At 36.9% G+C, this 24,761-nt stretch overlaps 1 protein-coding gene and 1 long non-coding RNA gene across 2 annotated transcripts in view; one reads left to right on the top strand and one right to left on the bottom strand.

Moving 5' to 3' along the window:
* Nucleotides 1-24,761, top strand: part of LOC145660705 (protein amalgam-like) — a 464,422-nt gene that overhangs the window by 212,910 nt on the left and 226,751 nt on the right. The gene's annotated exons all lie outside the window — the stretch shown is intronic.
* LOC145660704 (uncharacterized) overlaps nucleotides 1-24,761 on the bottom strand; it is a 249,283-nt gene that overhangs the window by 162,935 nt on the left and 61,587 nt on the right. Inside the window, exon 3 of the long non-coding RNA XR_014126865.1 lies at nucleotides 4,780-4,900. This is a non-coding gene — a long non-coding RNA (uncharacterized LOC145660704). The remainder of the gene's footprint in view (nucleotides 1-4,779; nucleotides 4,901-24,761) is intronic.

The following is a 24,761-nucleotide window of genomic DNA, read 5'->3' as shown; positions in this document are numbered from 1 at the left end:
TCTTATTCAGTGTAACAAAGGACAATACATATCACTAACATCAACATTTTGGAGATCTGTAATAACTCAAATGGCAGGAACATTATAACATTAGTGTTCAGTAGTTTTAATTACAACAAGTCGCAGTTACATTATTTTAAGCAGTGTTGCGAACTTAAATAAATTGCTAAATATTATTATAAATATAGTGCAAATAACGTAGCTAAAGTGCAAAATATTTTAAAATTACTCATAATTTGTTTTATGGTGCAAGAATGTTTTCAAAACACGATGTTTTTCATTTTCATAGTCTTTGGGCTACTTATAATGTTAACGTCAAAGTTTTCGTTCCAGCAATACATGTAAAAGCAAATTGTAACTGAAATTAAACGTAAGTGACAACTTTTCAGTAGCACTAGTTGTTCTCCCTAAACCTTAGGCCTGATGTATTTTTTTAGATTAAAAAACTGCTTTATTAAAATTTTAATTACGCCTTAACTGCATTTCATTTGTTATAGTTTGACCACCGACCACCTCAAACTCGATCCATATCATATAGCTATATGCAATTATTCAAAGACTTACAGTTATTAATACTCATTGTGTTGATTTTTGGTTTGTTTTGTTTTAGTTTAACGTCTCACGATTATGCTAGGGGGGCTAAAGGAGACGTGGAGTTGCTGATCATAGTGGAATCCAAAAAAACTTCGGTCGTTGAACATTACCGCCACCGGGAATCGAACTCGGGACCATGCAAATGGGGATTCTTACATTGTTTTGATTTAAATAATTGAGTCCGTGTTGCCAGATCCGAAGATCAAAAAGTAGCGTGTCTGTGCTACAAAAGTAGAGAATATGAACTATTTGTAGCCCAAATATATAGAAATGAATTATTTGGCAACTAATGACTGGTACTAATGAAATAATGTTTAAAATAGATCGGAAAATGTTATAGACATATTGCAAGACGAAATTATGATCGATAGACGAAAACAATTTTAGATTGTATACCACGTGACAAAAACAGCCTAGGAAATGTCCGCATACAAGAAATTGTGACAAAATCAGGAACCACTGGGGAGTAACCTGGAAAAGAATTACTTAAGATAGATAGTTGTAGAGAAAAGTTTGGAAGACTTCATCCAGCAGTGGATTGATAATGCTTGATTATGATGATGGTGATGATTTTATATCAAGACCTCAGAGATAAACTAAACCAAGTCATAATTTCGTAATTTTACAGGAGAAACGAAAAACCGGTTCCTTAACTAAGATCTATAATACTGTTTTTCAAACTATACTAAGTAGTTACAAAGTAGTAAGGTGGCTTTAGGTTTACATTATATATACTGTATAAATTTACTAGGTAAGGTGGGATAAAATTGGATCCAAAATTTAACGAAAGTCATACAGCGAAAAAAAAAATATTTTTGACTATTTAATACTTCATGTTGCTGCAAAACTACGAAAATGAATACAAAAGAAAACTAGAAAGTTAAGAATCACTTGTTTTGGCGAGAGAGAGAAAATAGATACAGCTAGCTCGAATTACCTATATACTTATATAATATGTATGTTTGTGTTTCGCGAGTAATTTTCAATCAATATAAAATTTCAACGTAATGAACGCACAATTGGTTTTCTCGAATAAAGATCACATGCAACGCTAAGAGCTCAGGAATAAGCTTAATCTATGTTACGGCAGTGGATATACATATGCGTATGTAATGCATTACAACTTTAGGAACTTACATAAGAAACAGAATGTACTTAAGTTTAGTCGCGCACTATGCGAAACATCTGACTTTGAATCTAACTTGTTTCGTGATGCAACCCGAGGCCACACATAGGAAAGATGAGTGCCGTAGCTCCCATCACAAAGTTCAGGAATTTCGTGTTATAAGGTGTCAATTAAACACGTAGATGTGAAACGGTAATAAAGCATTTGATCAATTTTAAACAAAATATATTGTAGTAATAATGTACCCTATTTGTTCAGATAATGAACGTTATATTATGCTTTTAAAATGACAGTCAAAACAAAATGTATTGGATAATAAATGAGAAATTGTAAAATTTCAATTTCGGTACGTTTAAATACATTCATGCTGCTATGTGTTGCGTTATAAGTTAGAATGTATTGAACAATTCTTATTCTAAGGAAGGAAATAAACTACTGTATAGTACTGAAGTTAATTTAATAGAGTTTAATTGTATAGGCAGTACTGAGGCCATATAAGAAAGTCTTTGGCTGAAAGTGAAATATGGGTTACTATTAGAATTTTATCTCAGATATGATATACCCACTGATGATTGAAACTGGAACACACGCATGGAAGGCATCAGCGCTAGCAAATTAGCTCTGAAGAAGTACACCATACTATAATTCTAAGTCAAGAATAAGGCCAAAAATAAGAAGCAGAAACGACAGACTTTACAATAATAATACTTTTACAATTTTAATTTCACCTATTTATTTCGAGACTTTCGAGACGAGACCGAGACGAGACCGAGATTTGGCCCTCGAGACCGAGACCGAGATCGAGACAAGCATTTGTTGACCGAGACGAGACCGAGACCGAGACGGCAATTTTTGACTCGAGACGAGACCGAGACCGAGACAGCTATTTTTAAACCGAGACGAGACCGAGACTACAAAGTCTCGTCTCGTCTCGTCTCGATACCATCCCTATTGTACACCAGCAAATCATTGTTGGTTGTGTATGATGCAAGGATATGTAGCTTTTTCTTCCTGCAATTAAGTTCTTTAACCTTTAGTTTCCGGTGATTTACCCTACTGTCTCGACCAGAGTTTATTTTTACAATGAATTGTTTTCTAATAAATTAAGATCAATTTTAAAACAAATTCTATTTGTCAAAACGTGTGTCGTGATATTGTCAGCGCTCAGTAAAATGTGACGTCAGTAAAAATAAATGATTTGGGAACGACTTGCATAAAACATTGCTAGCAAATACCTGCAGTGCTTCAAAGACGTGACATCAAGCAATCTCCCTTAATGAAGTTTTTTGTGTTTGCGATTGCTCTCAAGTTTGATTGATAATTTCCGTACCGACTCCTTTATGATTTTTTTTATTTGTTTGTAAAATCAGTAACGAGTGTAGAATATACTGCAATGCCACTTATGAGTACGTTTCGTGGTCTGTGTTTTGAATTTTGTTTTGTATTTTTAATTTTTTTGTTGCTTTTTTTACAATTATATTTTTACAAAACATTGTATAATGGTGTCTTTTAACTTCAGCAACAAGGAACTGTCAGCTCAACAACATGAAATACAAGAGTATTTTTTTTACGAGGACTTTCCAAAACATGTGTTTCGATATTTTTTAAAAAAACGTAAAACGTCTTCACTATATATATAAAAAAACGAATGGTAATTGCAGTCTCCTTAGGAGAACTTGTTCAATGCGTAGTTCACACAAGACAGATGTGGCGAATCGGACTGCACAATGTATAAACTTCGTAATTCAGGTAAAGAACAAGAAGTTCCTGCTATTATATCTCGATTAACATTCATGCAACATAAATTTGTTTGCAGTGATGCCAACTTAGAAAGAAAGTTTCCTCCAAGATTGTGTTTTAAAAATGAACTTTTTATTTTAAAGTTTTTACGATTATCCTTCGAACTTAAGAAAGACGGTGAAAGTGAGATGGATAGTAATGATGGAATGAAGAAAGTGGGATGAAACGGGTAAATTCCGAGAAAACCCACGCCCACGGTGTTTATCGACTACCAAGTCCAAATGGCGGGAGCTGCGACCGAACCAGGAACTCCACGTACAAACGAGAGCTCTCTTGAGAGGTCTACCACTGAGCCGCTGGAGCCCCCATAAGAAAATCCCTAAACTTCAAGCTTGTATTTCAAAGCTGTGTTAAATAGGAGATTAGTAATAAAACAAGGAATTATAAAAAAGGACATTTGTGTGTAAATCTATAACGATAGTTTAAGTGAGTTCTGGGCTTTTAGATAAAGTAACAGCATACCGTTAACGTAGATACCAAAACAAATTTTAGGTGTTCTAGATATTGTTCAATCAACTTTTCATTTGTTCCAGTAGATTGGCGAGACAGATAGAGTACTTTACCATGTATTACAGCTCTTATTGGTATTTAGTGCAACATTGCCAATCCAAATTGTTCTGAATTTTGTAGACTCGCTCGTATCGATATCTGCAAGGCTCAAGAAGGGCATCAGCTCGAATATTTGTGCTGTAATGCTTTCATACCTAAAGCAACAACTAATATAGATATATCCACTTCTTCATTATGTTTATTCAAGATCTACATTTCAGTAACACCTGAATTTTGGAACATCCTGTATATATATAAAATTTGCCAGGTTCAGTTTTATATATTTTTGTCCTGATCTTTTTCAGAAGAATATTATGCCAACCAAATGTAAGGCAAAAAGTCCTAAGTTGGCAACATTGTCTTTTGTTTGTAGCATTGTAATGCTCCAGTTCTTTTATTAGAATATGTTTCACAGTATTTGGCGGTGTTTAAAGGCCAGTAAGCACCAATTCTATAAATATGGACTATATTTAACATACATGCTTATACAGACTTATACAAAGAGAAAGATTTGAAGAAAGAAACGGAATAAAAAGGGTAAATCTAACACATTAATGAAATAATTTTAAAAATAAGTTAGGTGCGAGTTATCACAAGCTACATAAACTTACAGCTAGATGAAAAAGTTAATTTATTTTTTATATATTAAAAACATGTTGAAATACAAAAAGTTTTGCGATCTGTTAGTTCTTCAAGCATTTAATACTGACCTTCCGTATGGAACAGCCTATATTATTATGCCAGTATCAGTTTGTGAGGCCACACGTCATCCCTCAGATGATCCAACATCTTTCAATGTTTGCAGAGCACTCCAAATGTGTCCTTTATCTTCTGGTGAACAAAGAAAAAATAAATATTAAAAAAATCAATATTTTCCCCTCTTATTTTTCTAGTGAGTCATTGTTACATCAATTGTTCTGAAGGGACAAGTATTGTATTTTTTCCCTTATTATTTCATGTTACGCACTTGCGTTCTCTTTAGTGTTTTCTGAAGTGTTGATTTAGCCCATATTTTTGCGCCGTTTAATGAGAGTAAAGTGGAAGTGCACAAGAGATCTACATTAGAACCGGAAACATCGAGTGTCATAAGGGAAAATGGCACACATAGGGAAGAACAATTTCCACTTAATGTCGAGTACGGTACATTTTTTTAAAATAATAATTATGTTGTTCCAGATACTCTGAATATAAATGGAAAATTGCTCTTCGAAATACATAGTATATTCACAAACGGAAAAGAAGACCATAATTCCATATTTCTATCTAGGTAATTGCTTCCTTATTGAATTCTACTAAACGGCGTGACAAACATCTTGGCATTTGAAGGCGGCGCTCCAAATTCCCTTTAAATGCTGCTAGCAAATGAGAGGCCTCCGGTATTGCCACGTTTATTTTGTACAGATCTACGTCTATCTTCTGCCATCTGATCGCCCTGTAGTTCGTCTGCTTAGCCAAGTCATAGCCGCACTCCTTTACCACTTGGCAACGTCGTGTCAGAGCTTGCGTTTTATTCATTTAGCTGAAATGCCAAGATGTTTGTCACAGGCTTTAGGAGAGATTTTTTTAAGTATACAGAGGTATATTGAACCGAATTTGAGTGTGCCATTTACGTAGAAAATCCTGTGTTTCCACCACCCTTTGTGTTCGATCTGAACTGCAGGCCATGTCTATTGACTACTGCCCGACATCGGAGTTTACATTGCAGGAGACTACATTGCATCCTTCGTCCAAAAAAAGAAGGAAGATTCTGACAGCAGAATTGGATGTTTCAGACAGTATTTAGATATTTTAATGTTTGTTCATTCAGTTCTTTCAGACCCGGGCTGACTATGTTGAGATCCTTTGGCGCTGATAGCAGTTTCAACCCTTCTCTCCCATCTCCCCGACACACACCAGTTGTTAACTCTTTTTGTTTTGATGGTTCGTATTACCACTACAAACAGAATCATAATAAGAATTTTTTAAAAATATATGTTTAAGATATAATCTGAGAAAAAGAAAAGGTATGTGGCGTACGTAAAAATATAGCTTGCGTGTGTAAGCCCTGTAGTTTTTGGATTTAACGTACAGTAAACGTATAACAGAAAAGTTATATTTTATACGTACTTTCCTGAGCTCCTCCGTGGCTAAGCGGTTAGCATACGCGCCTTTGGTGTGGGAGACCCGGGTTCGATTCCCGGCGGGAGCTCATGTGGTTCGGATTCCACGTTAATCAGTAGGTCCACGTCTCATATAGCCTTGCTGCTGAAAGGGACGCTAAACTAAAATCCACTCCACTTTATACGCACTTTCCGTATAGGTGTTCCGAATAAATGTACTTTCCATACGAACGAAAAAAACTGTATATATAGGAAGTCAGAATCTAACATATAGATGGATGTATCTAACATATAGGTGACGTATGTAACATGTGTATATGTATGTAATGTACGGAAGACTCTTAGATGTTATACATCTTGCAGAGGCATGATGTAGTATCTAAGCTGGAAAAGTATATGTAGCATATGGATAACCCATGCTCCGTACTGATTTCCGTAAGGATTCCGTATATTTGTACAATATACCGCTGTCCGGGTAACGGATTTTTCTCAGTGTGTTGCATCAAAATTCAACACAAAACATAGAAGTGGTATTATTCTTGTTCACCTATTTATATCAGTGTATAAAATTATATATTATAAAGATATTTCCAAATCAATACAGTATTATCAGACTGATACATTTTTTTCAAAAAATTAAACTGTGCTTATTTTAATAACTTTAGTTCGTCACTTAATCTGGCTATTTCATCTATCTCGAGAATTTACTTCTTTACAGAATTTACTGTTTTTTTTTAAGTAGAAATTTGTTTTGTCTTCAACATTCTTTATTTATTTATTTTACTTCTTTTACTTTTCAATTTTGAGGACCCCGTGGACTTGGGGCCCCAACAGATTACCAAATTACCAGCCTGGCTAGTCCGGGCCAGAGTACTGTATTAACATTGATATTAAGTAGAAGGTAACGGAACTCGATTATATATTTTTCTAGCATCGATTCAACCCATTACACATGTGCAAATGTTCATTTAATACATCGTTGTTTCCATTCATTTGAAATGCTCTAATGCTACTTAAATTGGTCTATATTCATCAAGCCTTTGTCAATCTGCACTCCTAGTAGTTGAATGTAGGCGTACATAAAGCATATCCTCCTATTAAAATCATTAGCTATCCTCTAAGCCCTATATATCTGTTATCCTGTTACATTGCCTTGTGCTGACTTGATTATGTACCCTCAGCAAGATTTGCTCTTAATCGAAAATGTCAAGCGCTCTGCATGCAAAGCAACCAGATCTTGAAAGAACCGCGTTCTCAGCTCTTTGTATCGCCTCATTCTGGTTGCGGCTGTCCATGATTTAAATGCTCTCGAGGTTTCCAGACCACTTTACTTGTAGACCAAGACAAGACAAGGAGGATTCCTCACGCCCCCTACCCTCAAGGTTTTTGTACACAACGTATGCCCATCCATCTAGTGTTTAAGACTTGTCCTTGATGTAATAAATGTATATCAGCCTGGCTAGAAGCCAGAAAAAGGACTAATTACCCATTTTGTTTCTTCTTCGACTCATCCGCTTTTAGTCTTTGGTTGGGCCGTGGTCAGTAGAAGTGGTATTCGTAGTAAATGTACTGGTTTTGAGATCTACTTGATATCACGCGCAAATTACTTCTCTTTTCACTAAAGCGAAGAGGAAGATCGTAAACCAAGGCAAAGGCTTAAATTTATTGGGTGACGATGATGAACTGGGTACTTCCTATCGAAGCTGCAATCTACGGCTCCCAAAAGCTTTCCTCAAGCAATGAAATTTGCATCTGTTCAATACGTTATTCCAGAGCAGATAGCACTTTTGCGAGCTCTCTAAAAGGTGTTGAATTAGATAAATGACTCCTACTGTTCCATGTAATTTGTTTCTATAAACCGTAGGTGTACAACACTAATAACAGCTAAAGAAACCGTCAATATTCATGCATAATAACAAGTTATAGGAAGCTTAGCACGATCATAAAAGTTGTTAAAAAATATATTTAAAAAATTGATCATAGTTCCTAGGAGAAGGAATTGTTTTCACTTACACTTGTCAACAAAGTTGGACGTATCTTACTTGTAAAAAAGTTAAATCTTGGAGTTTTACGTCCCGCGGTTATGCCGGCTAGGCTAAAGGAGACAGTGATGATGAGAAATGAATGAAATGGTGGAATGAAAAAAGTAAGAGGAAACGGGAGAACCCACACACACGGTGTTTGTTCCACCACAAAGTTCATTTGGCTTCAGCGGAGATCGAACCAGGGACCCCACGTACCAGAAGCGAACGCTCTACCACTGAGCAACCGCAGCCCGTATCATACTTGTAGTAATATACAGAGTGAGCGGAAAGTAACAATGTGTTGAAAAGTATTCTCAACCTCTTATGATTATTAGTGATTACAGCAAAATGACTGTTGATAGAACTCAGAGTGATACAGTCTCTATTGAAGATTAAAGTTCCACATCCTGTATTAACAGCTAGCTACTGGGGTCTTTTTGGAAACAACCATTACAGACTTAGATAAAAAGCGCGGTGGTGACAGACCGAATGCGATCCTCCAGCTGGTCAAAACATTGTGGTTTGGTTTTGTTAAACCTCTTCCTTAGCCCAACCTTACAGAAAGAAGTCACACGAAGTAAAATCAGGACACCATGCTGACCATTAATGAAGACCACGGCAACCAAACCAATGTCAAGGACGTCAAGAGCAAAATCAGGCAGGACACCATCTTGCATAAGCATGAAAGCATGGGCGTTAACGCAGGTGGAGATAATATTCCATACATATTTTTTTAAAAGCAATATAAGGTGTCTTCTGCGATAATTGTTTCTCTTAGGAAAAACTGCTCCTCGCGTGTTATGCTACGTCATACTTTGCTTTATTGATAATAAATTCTGAATTCTGTTGTGTCTATTAGTGATAATTCTGAGAACTTACAACCCTGTTTCCTCATCAAACACTGTCACTGTCAAACATTGGCATTAGTTTAGAATGATAATTTCCTAATAGACCTTGGGTGTACTGTAGTACGAGATCCACGCACACTTCGCCCCCATTTTTGCATCTGAATCACTGAACGATCTTATTCCTTATCTCCTATCCACATTTTTAAGAAAACCGTAGCGTCAAAACTGTATAACAATTATGGGCGAACGAAGGTTCTGTAACGAGCATAGTACAAAACCAATCAGCTGAGAGGACCCCATTGCATCAGTGATTCTGTGTGAATGTTATCGCCGCCACTAATTACTACTACTACTCTACTGTGAAGGTTTGAGTGATTTTCTGTGCTTGTAGTTTGTAACACTGTTGTTCTCTAATATATTTATTCGGCGAACAACTCGTTAATTGCTCCTTATACCGATATACACACACACACGTGATTGTTCCCACGGTGAACACTGGAGACAATACAAAAAAAAAAAAAAAAAGCAAAACTCCAATATGATATGGTTATGTATGGTATTTTGTAAGACTGATGATATAAACGGAAGTGAACTGGTTAATCGTAATTGTTTCATTGTATAGATAGAGAGAGCTCTTGTGTTGAAGCATTTATCTTGGACGATCTCTTGCAAGAGAAGCTTCCCTTCTTCTTAATGATTGATGGACGCTTGATTGCCTAGTCAGGTCACTTCTTATTCCTAATATCCCTTGATCACATTAAGTTGTCTGTTTCACACCCTCAAGGTCAACTGTAATCACCATAAGTAATTCACTCTGTATTCTAATAGTACGCTGTACATAACTCTTTTAAGTAACTCCAACATTTCAAGTCTATAAAATATGCAAACGCGTTACTTGTATGAGCGCAAAACATTTGCGAATGTATGATAATAGCAGCTTGTAATTTTGGCTAAGGAATTATGCATAATCGATTATGAGTGTGTTCGTTCTGATAACGATCAGTTTTCTGTTTTAATTTATAAACAACCCAGTAGCTTCGAGTACTGAAAAAAAGAACGACAGCATACAAATATGAATATTTTGAGAATGAATAATGACAGGAGGCTAATATATTACTCTCGTATTTTGTTAGGGGAATTATCTGTTGGAAACTTTCTGACATTAAATTTCACTTTGTAATACGGCGTCATTCATTAGAGGCATTTTTGTTGCCTCGTAATTATGGAGCAACACTATTTACTAATTGCTACGAAAGCTTACAGCTCGTTTATTTTATGTTTTGATTAACAGTAATTGATTGATTGTTGATGGTATCTCCAGACTTCTAACACAACAATCATCAATTACTGGCCTTGAATTCTGGTGACCAATTCTATTTCTTTGTGGTCAAGTGGATAATGCACAAGCTTTCTGGAATAATTCCTTCCATTTGTTCATTGTACCCCACAAAATGTTCTTTTTTATACAATTAATCATATTGTAGAAAGTTATCAGGCAGAGAAAATTGGGTACAAAATAGTATTGTTTTTAAGAATTAAGGAAGAGAAGAAAAAGGGAGATTATGTCCCTTGTCATTTCTTATCGACAACTCTTTGATTTTGGAATACTCTTCAAGCAGTGAACATAGATAGAAGAAGACTGCTTGTAAATAGGTCTTATGGAGAAAGAGTAAATGCGTGTTACAGCCACTCGCACGAACACTGGATGATGGTACTTATCACTTGCTCATAGACATTTTGACAGTGATTGACGTTTGGGAGGTAACACTGGCGACCTTTAGGCGTTGTTCTCCGAAAATTCTCCTTCTCTGTTTATACCCTTCATCAGTTACTTGATAAAAACAAAAGTTAAACAATACAACTAACATCCAGCCAGATAGATTTAACTAAACTGTTCCTTTTCGTAATGAAAAACATGTCAGTAACCAACGAATCACTAAAGTGTCAGTTAAGATTTCAGTTTGCATAATATTCTTATTATATTATCATGAAAAATTAGTATGGAGTTAAATGCACACGTGGCAGTAAGGGTAGTGTTTCTTTCTCAATGTGGTCAGTATAAGTTGGCGCAAATTTTGAGTTCACATAATGCCTGTAAATTTGAAATTACATTGCATAGGTGTATGTATTCTGCTGGATAAGAGGGAAATTCCAAACATTTGAGTGTCACGTAAAGCTCCAGACAAGCTGGACGGGAAAGGAAACCAGAAAGCTCCACGCAAAGGTAGGTGATTCCGGTTAGGAATCTCTCAAAGGTCCACGCAAGTTGAAAGAGCGGTTGAATTCCCACAAAACTCCAGGCAAGCTGAGCGCTCAAGAGACCTCAGAGCTCCAGGCAAGCTAGGAGGCTTTAGTTAGGTTAGGATCTCTCAAACCTCCAGAGAGAGGAGTTGGCCAGACGAAACTAATGTCTATGTGGTGATGCATGGGGTTTTATACCTTCTTCTGAGCAATGATGCGAATCGTTCCTTAGGCTGCCTGGGTCTTAGGATGCCTATTTTACCGTAACAACTTAGTGGATTTTGTATTGATATTACGACCATACAGTAAATGTATGTTATTGTTTCATAATAGAAATTTCATAATAAAAGGTTGTGAGAGAAAATCGATTCCCGCATGGTAAATTGCTTTACCTTTTCTATCCTATCAAGGTAATTTTACAGTATATTCTATTGCTCTGAAAACTCGTGAGTATGGCTACAACTCAGTTCATATTTTGAAATAATAAAAACTATATTTAATATCTCATATTTCAAATGCCTTATGTCTTTAGTTTCCAGTTGCAGAGGAGATATCTCGAGCGAACGCCACGATGAAATTGTACCGCAATTTAAAGACAAAGGCGTTCCTCTTATCGCTGGTCTCTTTTTAACGACTATAATGAATTGACTATAGTTCTAATATCATTAAGATAATATAAATAAAGTTCACTTTTTTTATGAAAGATATAGAAATAAAGAAATAACAGGAATAACATGAACACTTTGCATCATAGTACGAAGAACATTCAAAGATCTACCTATCTATCTACGTTCCACTTGAGCTACATGTCATTCAGTACGTTTGAGAACTTACATAAGAAACATTAAGGGAAAGTGGATAAGCACAAGTACTATTGGTCCACAAACAGATTCGTTTATTTTGCAGAATCGTACTGCAATTTTATCAAATAAAGTGCTATCGAGAAATATTTCTTCATAGTGCGTGACTTATCCACTATTTTGTGAAGACTTGGGCTCAGTATCTACAATGTCTTTCGGAACCTACATCAATGGTTAATCCTAACTGTAATGAAAATTTTTAGTTTACCGTTCCACGTTATGTCCTTTTGGCTATGGGACACGATGATTAAGGCAAATGAATGATGATGTGGTGGAATGAAAATGTGTGAGGAAACGGGAGTACCCCGAGCCCACTGACACGATGCTGTCCACCACAAACTTACTTGGACGGGGATCGAACCACGGACCCCACACACCAGAGGTAAGCGCTTTGCCACTGAACCACCGCTCCCCCCAATCCTTATTGTAATAATGTTAGTAGGAATGTGGTAACAATTTGTGTTGAAAGAAAAGTAACCCTAAACTCAAAATATTAAATCACTGAAGGCGAAATGGATCTAATAAGTTTTGATCAAGGAAATTTACTGTTTGGCTGTATGATTTTAGATCTTAGATAAATTATTGAGTCTTCCTCGCATTTCAATTGATGACCACAGGACTCAACCATACTCTACATAAACAATGGGGTAATTTATATTCCTGTGCCCAGCGAACTATCCTGTTACTTCTGTCATAATTCTCCCAAAGGATATAATGTCGTGAGAGGTCATGATCAAAATACGGTAGTAATTACGTTTCGACTTGTTTTTCTAAAGAACTGTTTCAATTCTGAAAGGTAAACGTGTAGAAAGAGATTTTGTGTACCTAGAAAGAAATAGAGACAAATACAAGGAAAACAAATTAGAAAAGAAATAGAGAGACTGCAATTGACATTTATTATAAAGACAGCTTCTTTAATATGTTATTTTCTCTCAATGACAACTTCTACATTAATGGCCGTCTTCTAAAAGGTTCCATTTGAGCTTTCGATTAGGTGAGCAGTGAGTTCATTGATCCTTGGGTGAGTGAGCAAGCAGCTGTTGGTCCGCCCCGCATCAAGGTGACGGAAGGGATAGCTAAGGTGGAGGTGGTTTGTTTGGCCTTACGCCATCCCAAATAACAGGAAGTCACTTAAAAATATCAGGAGAAGAGTGCAAGTTAAATGTATTTATTCTGCTCTTCGCGAAAAGCGGAAAATGTCTACGGGGTGTACAAGCAGTACTTTTGCAATATTTCTTTTCGTCGCTCACCAGTGATGAATATTTTCAGGAAAATTTTCTGCTTTTGATGTTTTCATCCTATTGTGATACCTTCTGACACCTTTCCTTACTGTCAAGGCTGCACGGTAGTTCAGTGGTAGAGTACATATCTCTAGTGCTTGGATTTCGTGGTTCGATCCCGGGCCAAGTAAGTTTGTGGTGGACAACACCGTGTGCGTGGGTTTTCTCGCGGTACTCTCGTTCCTTCTCACATTTTCATCCCACCAAATCTTATATTATCATTCACTTGCATTAATCACTCTAAACGTCATAAATCGCGAACCACGGACCCCACTTACGAAAGGTAAGAACTTTATCACTGAGCCACCGCAACTCGTGTCTTTGTCTCAAAAAGATACCGTCAAAGTACTGTCTCGTCTCGAAAAAAGTATGATTGTTTGTATCGGAAGAGCTCTCTGTCTCTCTCGTTTCGTCTTGTAGGCAGCACTAAGTTACATATTTGTCCCCACTGAATTTGATAGCAGCATTGCCTCTATCATATCGACTGAAAATACTAAAAATTTATTGACTAGCAATTGACTTTGACACTCATTTGTCCTTCATTCATTGAACATGAAATTCACGTTAAAATTTAGAGAGACTCGTTAAAGTCTTTATCTCTTCCAAATTATTGGGGGTCACCGTGGCTCAATGGTAGAGCGCTTATCTTTAGTGCATGGGGTCCTTGGTTTGATTCTCAGCCAAGTAAGTTTGTGGTGGACAACATCGTCTTCGTGGGTTTTCTCGGGTACTCCTGTTTCCTCCCACATTTTCATTCGATCAAGTCTTCCTTCCCCATTCCTTTGCCTTAATCATCCGTCTCTCTTAGCCTTAAAGGACATGATCGTGGGACGTTAAACTTAAAAATTTCATTCCAATTCATTTCGGAGGATTACATGCGACGTTCACGTTACTCTTAAAAAATCAAACTATATATCCTACTTTGGTATGCAACCAAAAATGCTGTAGAGTTGGCATGTAAAGTATAATATCCAGGGAATCTTTGTCGTTTAGTGATGTTTCACGTTATATATAAAAAAATGAAATCTTTGAGTTTTACGTCCCACAGTTATGCCAGTTAGGCTAAAGGAGACGGTGATTATGAGAAATGAATGAAATGGTGGAATGAAGGAAGTGGGAGGAAACGGGAGAACCCCGAGAAAACCCACGCACACGGTGTTTGTCCACCACAAAGTTCACTTCGCGGGAGCAGGGTTTGAACCCGGGACCCCATGCACCAGAGGTGAACGCTCTACCACTGAGCCACCGCGGCCCTGTTTCACGTTATAAAATATGAAATCATATTACGTTATAATTATTATATTGTTATTATTATTATTATTATTATTATTATTATTATTATTATTATTATTATTATTATTATTATTATTATTATTAACTTTTGAAAAGAATGCTTTTATAAAATGAACTAAAAGGTCATAAACATGGAACGCTAAACTGACATAGTTTTTCTTCCAAATTATTACTGATATTATGTATTAAGTAAAGTTGAAAGAATTCTCTCACAAAATCCATATTAGAATAACAGTAGTAATGATTTTCAACTCGGTAGGATAATCAGAATTAAAATGCAGACTCCATAACGTACATATACACAGTAAATACACAAGATTGCCTAAATGTACCGAATATTTTTTAAAGAATATTTTACAACTGTTTAAACACAATTATTTGTATATAAGCTCGTATAACAATAATAACAGAAAAGAGTTTTTACAGCTGTGGCGTATTTAGAAACGAATAACTCGGTGATATAAAACAGGCAGTAAAAACAGTTTACTTTGTGTGTCCTTAAGAGTGTAAATAATACACCCGCTAAACACGATGTAAATTTTCACAATAGTGTCAGAATTTGGAAGAGATTAAAATATCCTTTCCTTCTTCACGCCTCATAAGCAGCTGCGCGAGTCTCCATTAAGCCTTCTTACTATGAAACATGACAGCTTTGAAACAGCTGCAGTTAACTAGAATTTTTTCTGAAGGACAATTTTATTACGCTACACTCAGCTTAATAACAGAATGTATGTACTTTATCGTATAGGGAGAGAGACAGAAAAAAAGTGTAAGGAAATTACAAAATAAAAAACAAAAAAAGGGTTTCTGTAGCAGAGAAGATGAAGATAATACAATTAGTGTCAGGATAAATTCTTCAAGTACAAAATAAAATGTTTTACGTGTTGTCTTGAAAACAAGCGTCGTCTTCTTTTAAAGTTAATTGAATTACAAAGAACTGTATGAAATTGTGGATACATTTCTTGCCTTATTTAAGTAAATAGCAGAGAACTGAAAAGAAGGTTTATGTATGGAGTGCGACGTTGGGTAGATGTCAGACAGGAACTCTTGGAAAAGAAGAGAAACTGAGAATGGAAACCTTCGAAATACATTAAAATCAAATGAAGTGAAACCTTTCAGTTTAACATCCCACGATTATGCCCTTTAACCCTTTGACTACCAACGGGACACATGTGTCCCATGCGAATAATTCAAACATCGTTGGGAATTTGTTTTTAGAAAATTCTAAAAGAAATATATGTTGTTGTCCCATCGGATCAGATGTGACCAGGAGATTATGTTTATTTTCAAAAATTGTGTACAGATGTCAGGAATAACGCACATTAAAGGAGTCATACATATAAAAGAATGTTCACATTAAAAAAAAAAATGGTACTCAAAGGGTTAAAGGCTCGGAGAGATGGATGATAAAGGCAAGTGAAACATGATGGAAGAATTGGTGCAATGAGAGAGTATGTGAGAAAATAAGAGTACCTCGGGAAAACCCAGTACTCGATGTCGTCCACCACAAACTTACTTATCCGGGAATCGAACGAGGATGCACTAAAGGTAAGCACTCGACCATTGAGCCACTGCACTCCCCCATGATTTCTGTAGAGCTCTTTTATGGCTAAGCGGTTAGTGTACGTGCTTTTGGCGTGGGAGACCCGGATTCGATTCCCGGCGAGAGCTCATGTGGTTCGGATTCCACGTTAATCAGTAGATCCCGTCTCAAATAGCCTCGCTGCTGAAAGGGACGTTTAACTCAAAATCAACTCAACTGAACGTGTTTTCTGTAGTGAAATATACTTTTGTCAGATACAATGAACTCGATGTGACTTGATAACAAAATTTATGTTACATATTTTAATTTGATTGTCCGGAAGCTTTCAAAAACGAAGTTTTGATATGCTTTTTATGTACTGCTAGCATTTACTGTATACTGTTTCCCAGTGGAAGATCCAAGGGAGGCTGTAGGGGCTATAGCCCCCCTTCCCTTGACACTCAGGTATATACTGGAGAAAATGGGCTTCAATCCTGCTTTACACAGGATAAAACGGCAAAATATGGTTTATCCCCTCCCTTGATCATATCCTGGATCCGCCCCTGCTGTTTCCAATTTAACTTAGGTCCTATTGTGATTCCTAAAAACATGTCTGGGAGTAACATTCAGATATTAAATACCACTAAAATTGTTGCCATTATTATTATTATTATTATTATTATTATTATTATTATTATTATTATTATTATTATTATTATTATTATTATTATTATTATTATTATTATTAAGAGAGGAGGAAATTGGATTTGAATTTTATGGAAAAGATTTTTGATAACCACTGTTATGCGGACTATATATATATGTTAAATTAAATGTTTCAAAATATGGTACAATGGCTAGAATGTTGTTTCAACCGAATGATAGGAAACATGTTTCAACCACTATAATGGCTGTATATATTAGAATTATAATTAATTTTATTTCTTAATGTGTTTTAGGAAAAAATGAAGCTTGACGTCCCATGAGGCTGAGAGAGACGATGATTAAGGCACGTGAATGATGATGGAAGAATTGGTGGAATGAAAATATGGGAGGAAACGGGAGCACCTCAAGAAAACTCGAGGACACGATGTTATCCACCACAAACTTACTTTGCCGGAAGTCGAACCAGGAACCCAGAAGTAACCGCTTTACCACTGAGTCACCGTGGCCCCAAATGGGATTTAGCAATTGACGCTGACTATATTGTCAGACATTATGGGCCTTATGCAGAGTCGTTTTGACGCGTGATTAGTGTCATACTAAAGAGTTCGACTAACATATGTTTCGTGCAGTAGTCAGGCCTTTAGTATGACGCTAATCATACGTCAAAACGACTCTGCATAAGGTGGTGTATGTTTATCTGTGTGTACTGCTACAATTATGACATTGCATTGAAAGAGTTGGTGCTGCATTTTTGCGTTCACCTATTCTCAGAGCGTATATAAATATTATTAATTAATTAATTAATAATTTCCTGGGTGTTGGAAGTGTTGTTATCGTGTGTTAGACTAGTTTTCGCAGTGTAGTGGTTTGACCCTGGCATTGACATTTGAGCGGCTCTCCTCTGACGCTATGACGTAAGAGTTTCATGCACAGAATTAGCTCGACTGAAGAAGAAATGGAAAAGAAAAGGAAAAAGAGCATGACAGACAATCTGCATATGTTCAAACGAAAGTCTACAAAACATGTTTTTGCTCTCAACATCTTTCTTATATATATACAGGGTGGGCCATTTTAATTAATCCACGGAAATATCTGAAAAATGATAAAACATAGAAGAAGTGTTTCAAGTACACGTTATATATTGCTAAAGGGGAAACCTAATTCCGCCAAAAGTACCCCTCCCCGCCCCCCCTAAATGGGGGTAACGGGGGGTAACTGTGAAATGTCAAATGGGAACATGGGTCGAGTAATACCTCGTTCGAAAGGTCTTGGAAAACTAAGTAACGCTGTACCAAAAGATGTTCCATATTGTGCACCGGTTTCAAAATGGCTGCCATAATATGGTTCGGAAATTCCAGTACCCGTAGTGTGAAAACCATGGAAGGTAAAGGAATGGAACAAAATTGAAATACGTAAATATCATAGGGCCTATCGAATGATGTAATCCCTGTAATCCCAGTGGCCTCCCTGAAGGGTCTTGTGGGCTAACTTCAAAATTTCAATGTCCGACCGGACAACGGTTCGGGCGTACGCCTGACCTACCCAATGCTGTTTGGGAGGCAGACTTCATGCATAGAGAATTGGTGCACCAAGTTAACGCGGATGGCCACAGTTACATTTTGATTAACTATTAGCATTCATGTCATATTGTGAGCTTGAGGGACGAAACGGTATGTACGTATATCCCCGAAATACGTATCCCCGAAATCCTCCGAATAGCCACACCAGCACGCATTGCATAAAAGTTTCTCTTTTTTTAGTCACTTCAGCGTCATCCTTACAAACAAATGTTTCAACCACACCATACCTATTTGTAAGGTTAGCCTTAATTTACGAATTAAAGTAGATTTCTCGTTTGAACTTTCACTTTACTTTCCACCCGACTCACATACAGAGCGCAGGGTGAGATTATTTTGCAGGACTTGGATTTCTCTCTATACATTATGGCAATTTTACTCTAATATTTTTATCTCTGTTGTATTATTCTCGAGCCTTGGAACGCCTCCGTGGTTTTCCTACTTAATTTTCGTTATTTTCATTTATGTCTAACCGTATTCATACTATGGGCACTAGACGTTTTCTTAGACACAGTCACCATGTCTTTGCGATCATTTTGAAAACGGTGTCTCATGTCGAAAATTTTCTTACAGAAGCTGTTTGATATTAATTTGTCTATGTAACGTGATGTTACTCGCTTCAAGCTGCTATTTGACATTTTCAAGTTGGCCCCGGATACCTTTCAGTTGGCCCTTGGAGTCACCCCGACAACACCTCTCGATGTGCCTTACGTCAGTTAGCTACTCCAGTTTTTCTTTTGTTGATTTATCTCCAATCGCTTTCACACTACGGGTACTAAACCTTTTCTCTGACACGGATACTATGTTTCGGCGGCCTTTTGAGAACACTGCCATTTCACATCAATCGTTTTCTCCTGCAATATGTTAGATTTTGCAAGATTTATCGAACGAGGTACCACTCGACTCGTGTTACTATTTGAAATTTTGAAGTTAGCCCCCAAGACCCCTTTAGGGAGGCCACTGGGATCACAGGGACCACACCGTTCGATATGCCCTACGATATTTACGTATTTCAATTTTGTTCCATTCACTTACTTCCATGGTTTTCACACTACGGGTACTGGAGTTCCCGAACCATATTATGGCGGCCATTTTGAAACCGGTGCACAATATGGAACATCTTTTGGTACAGCGTTACTTAGTTTTCCAAGACCTTTCGAACGAGGTATTACTCGACCCATGTTCCCATTTGACATTTCAAAGTTACCCTCCGTTACCCCCATTTAGGGGGGGCGGGGAGGGGTACTTTGGGCGGAATTGGGTTTCCCCCTTAGCAATATATAACGTGTACTTGAAACATTTCTTCTATGTTTTATCATTTTTCAGATATTTCCGTGGATTAATTAAAATGGCCCACCCTGTATATAGGAAACGGTTAGAGAAACTGTTTTGTGCAATAATATTATTATTGGGCTGCAGGAGATAGAATAACAAAAGGTCAAAGAGAATATTAAAATATTGCGAGTAGTAGGTTGTTCAGAAGAATTAGAATATTACCAACTAATAAAAACTACTCCTTCTTTATGAACCATTCCCACAACAGTTTCTCCAAAAAAAATCTGCAAAATATCCGTACCATTTCAAATTCAATTACTTGCCTCTGGATGAGTTAAAGATGGCGTACTTCCTTTCACCTGCACTTCCGATGTCATTTGTTTCCGGTAGGTTCCAAAGAATTACACAAAGTACGAAAGTCACAATGCATATGTTTTACGCTCTTGCGAAACTTTGTAGTAAAAAATAACCAGCATTTTTTTGTTTTTGTTTAATTGTCAAAGGGAAAACTTTAGAGCAGTGATTCTCAAACTTTTTTGACTGACGACACACTTGTTTGTTATTATTATTATTATTATTATTATTATTATTATTATTATTATTATTATTATTATCTTATAATTGAGAAACCAATTAGTTTTTGTAATGAATCTATATACCACTGAGGGCTGCGGTGGCTCAGTGGTAGAGCGTTCACCTCTGGTGCTTGCGGTCCCGGGTTCGATCCCAGCCCCCGCCAAGTGAACTTTGTGGTGGACAAACACCGTGTGCGTGGGTTTTCTCGGGATTCTCCCGTTTCCTCCCATTTTCTTCATTCCACCATTTCATTCATTTCTCATAATCACCGTCTCCTTTAGCATAACCGTGGGACGTAAAACTCAAAGATGTCATGTCATGATGCACTGAGCACTATTGCTACCGCTACAGGTGTTGACTGGTACAGTCTGTTTCGATTTTAACTAATTATTATTAAATTCTTCATGATTTTTTTAAATTCTAAAATTTTTCGACACACCTAGGGGACTGCGTGACACACCAATATGTCGCGACACATCGGTTGAGAACCACTCTTCTAGAGAGTAAATGAAAACAAGCAGGTCTATTATAACTATATCCGTACCCAGTGGCGGATCCAAGGGGGCTATAGGGGCTATAGCCCCCCTTGACGCTCAGATATGAACTGGATAAAAATGGGCTTCAATTCTGCTTTACACTAGATAAAACGGCAAAATATGGTTCAGCCCCTCCCTTAATCATATCCTGGATCCGCCCCTGTCCGTACCTAATCAGAATTTTGCACTTTTTTTTAAAACTAAAAGCGATTTAATGACTTGACTACTACTACTACTACTACTACTACTAATTATTATTATTATTATTATTATTATTATTATTATTATTATTATTATTATTATTATTATTATTATTATTATTATTATTATTATTATTATTATTAACCACGAAGAGGGATTCATTCTCAACAAAAAGTGAGTTTTATTTTTACATATTATTTAAGAAAAAGATTTTGTTATTATATGTTTATTAATAGAACAAGTAAAGATATTACTATAAAAGTTATCTGACGGCGTAGTAAAACCTTATAGCACCATCCGAGAAATGTTGACCACCTCAAGAAGCTTTGTAATGATTACAATGTGGGTCTGTAATAAATAACTTCGCAAATATTTTTGTATAAACCTAGAGAAAAAACCTGTTTAGAGGAACGAGCGCAGACAGAATACATTACCATAGCTATTATGGTTTAGTTCACTAATTCGCTTTATCGTCTGACAGAACCCATAAAATATAACACAGATGCAATTTGTTTTTTATTGTATTTTCGTTATTTCGGCAGTGGTGCTCGTAACAACCAAATATGTTCTCTGACAACAAGCATTTTGGCTTTGAACGAGTTTTCGTCGATATAACGGACAGCAGAGAATAGTATTTATTTATTATAATAAATAAATAAACGGCCTGGGGGAAACGAAATAGATTGGCTGATAAATATGGTCTTCGCTTAGGTACAGAATAAGAGAGAAAAATTTACGTGTTTTGGTTTCTGAAGTGGCCAACTGCTGTGAATTTTTGCTTCGAGTTTTGCTGTCGGTTTTTCTCCTGCGTCATAACATTAGCTGTTTCGTTAATGAGACGACTTGTTCATTAATATGCATCTGATGGAACTCTAAGCATAAGGGCTTTTTCCTTCTTCAAGGCCTTCCACTTAGCCTTCAACTTTGGTTTCTTGCCTTTTGCCTGGTTTCCTTCCTTCGTTTGCGCCATTAGCCACGGTTAACAAACAAATGGGAAACGTGGAGAATAAACTGCCAACGTACTCAGAATATATTGTTGTTATGTCCGTTGCGTGAATCAAGACTTATATCCTTACAGTATCGAAGCAAGTGTTCTGTTACTTCCGTACGCACCTATAAACTGATGTATTTACACATATGTTTATTGCGAACATATTTTGAAATACTGTATAGAGTGTGAGAATATTTAGTAAATTACAATGAAAGCACTGCAAACCTTTTGACGTTCTGTCGTTGTGAAATTACAGCGATACATAAAACGGCAAATATAATTATATTAATGGCTGATAATACGATCGAAAGGAACCAGGGGTGCACCCACGTGGAGGGGCCAGTGGGTCTGCGTCTGCCCCCCATCCGGAAATTTCCTAACACGTCACACATTTTTTTAGCAGAGAAATGATCGATGTACCGGTAACCTAAAGGTTTGATTTTAACCTTCTTCTGTACACTTTCTTTTCTTATAAAAATCAATTTATCATAATTCTTCTGTCCTTAACAATAACTTACCAGCTTTTCGGGTGTATAATAACAGTGATTCAGTACTACATTAACGTAGTGTCTTGTGCTGGAGAGCCCAGGGTGGTATAGTGGAAGAGCGTTCACCTCTTGTGCATGGGGTCCTTGATTCGATTCCAGCTCGAACCAAGTAAACTTTGTGGTGGAAAAACAACGTGTGCGTGAGTTTTCTCGGGGTTCTGCTGTTGCCTCCCACTTTCTTCATTGCACCATTTCCTCTTATCATCACCGTCTTCTTTAGCCTACCCAGCCTACCGTGGGACGAAAAACTTAGAGATTTCATTTCATTTTTGTATTGCTGGATTTTCCTCCAAACTTTGAACCCCTCCCAACAAAAATTTCTGAGTGCACGTCTGAGAGGAACACATACATGTTTACATTAATACACAAAGCATATTGTCTCGTCGCATTGCCCTCTATAAAGTATCTTTACTTTCACGTTTCTCTCTCCTCGATAGTAATTCGATTCGAGAAAATATAAATTAAATATCATAAATACAGCTCCGTTGTACATAGTTTCCTCTCGGATGTCTCTCAACTTATAACCTAAAACAAAAAAAAGGGTTTAATGTTACCCTGTAAGACGAGAAATTTCGAAACGTGTCGAGCCTAGAAGAATGTATATTTTTTATTTGAGACGAGACGAGACTTGAAACATCACAATTCTCGTCTCATTTTTGACACGAGACGAACGGATTCTGATGACTTCTAAATGAAAGTAAGAAAAAATCAGAGGATAAATTTTGTGCAAGAACTTTTTTTTATGAGACTAGAAAAGTTCTGGGACTAAATTTCGAAAGTTTCTTTCGAGAATCGAGACGAGAAATGGAAAGAGAAGATCTTGTTTCTTGTCTCGTAAGTAGCACCAATTCGATGATTTCTTTCTCGACTACGTTTCTGAAACAAGGACTTAACGTGTAAGGTTGCCTTAAAATACTGATAAATTCCAGCTTATTGCAACACAGAATTTCACAGCAATGACCAGAAACCTTTGTTTAATTTTTACAGCACGTATGCTGGCATTATTATTAGATTACTTACATCACTGTAGTTCAATGTCAACCTCTTCGTCGCGGCAAAATACAATCTTTCCACTGTGTTGTTTAAATACCCTCATATGTTTCCTCTTTTGCTTTCCACGACGTATTCCGACGCATTCTTAAATAGTATTGGCGTCGAGATCTCTTGTCTCGTAAATTTGGAAGAATCCTTGTCTCGCCTTGATTCTCAAAGTTTTCTCGCATCGTCTCATAAAATGATAACACGCAGGTAGTAGTCCGTATACTCATTCAAAACCAGTCTGTTATATAGTTTCCCATTTGACAAAGTTCAATATTCTGTGACTCTACTCGAAAACAAACATGGAACACAACATATATTTCTTATTCGGCAACAAGATCTCCTTCGTGACTAAGCAGTTAACATATGCGCCTTTGGCCTGGGAGGCTAGAGTTCGATTTCTGGTGGGAGGTCGTGTGATTCAGATCTCATGTTAAGCTGTATGTTCAGGTCTCATATAGCCTCGCTGTTCCAAGAGACGATGAACTTAAAACCAAATCAAATCAAATCATTTAGCTACAACAATGTTTATTAACGGAAGGACATGGACTATACTCAGATTAAAATGGGAAATGAATAGACCATTGGAGTAACATGTGTTGCCCTGTTTCAATCCCGAAAGTATACCGCTCAGGCGTCCGATGTGCTCCTTTTGCTTCGGTTCGAATGAGGCAGCGGGCCGCGGTGGCTCAGTGGTAGAGCGTTCACCTCTGGTGCTTGGGGTCCCGGGTTCGATCCCAGTCCCCGCCAAGTGAAGTTTGTGGTGGACGAACACCGTGGGCGTGGATTTCCTCGGGGTTCTCCCGTTTCCTCCCACTTTCTTAATTCCACCATTTCATTCATTATTCATCATCACCGTCTCCTTTAGCCTAACCGTGGCACGTAAAACAAATATTTCATTTCATTTTTTTCGAATGAGTCATCAGACTGTAATTTTATTATTACTTATACTCTATGCTTCTAATATATGCAATGCTTCAGAAGAACATACGGGAGGAAAAGAACAAAACGATATTTTGATAATTTCCTGAAAAATTCCGTGTTCCATTCAGTTCTGTACGCAATTAACCTTAAAATATCAACGCCAGCGAATATTAAGCTTGTAAATTACTACGTT

Source organism: Thermobia domestica, chromosome 9 (genome assembly GCF_964235325.1).
Source record: "Thermobia domestica chromosome 9, izTheDome1.hap1.1, whole genome shotgun sequence".
NCBI lineage: Eukaryota > Metazoa > Arthropoda > Insecta > Zygentoma > Lepismatidae > Thermobia > Thermobia domestica.
The sequence above is the reverse complement of the archived record's forward strand: the minus strand, read 5'-3'. Positions and strand labels throughout refer to the sequence as shown.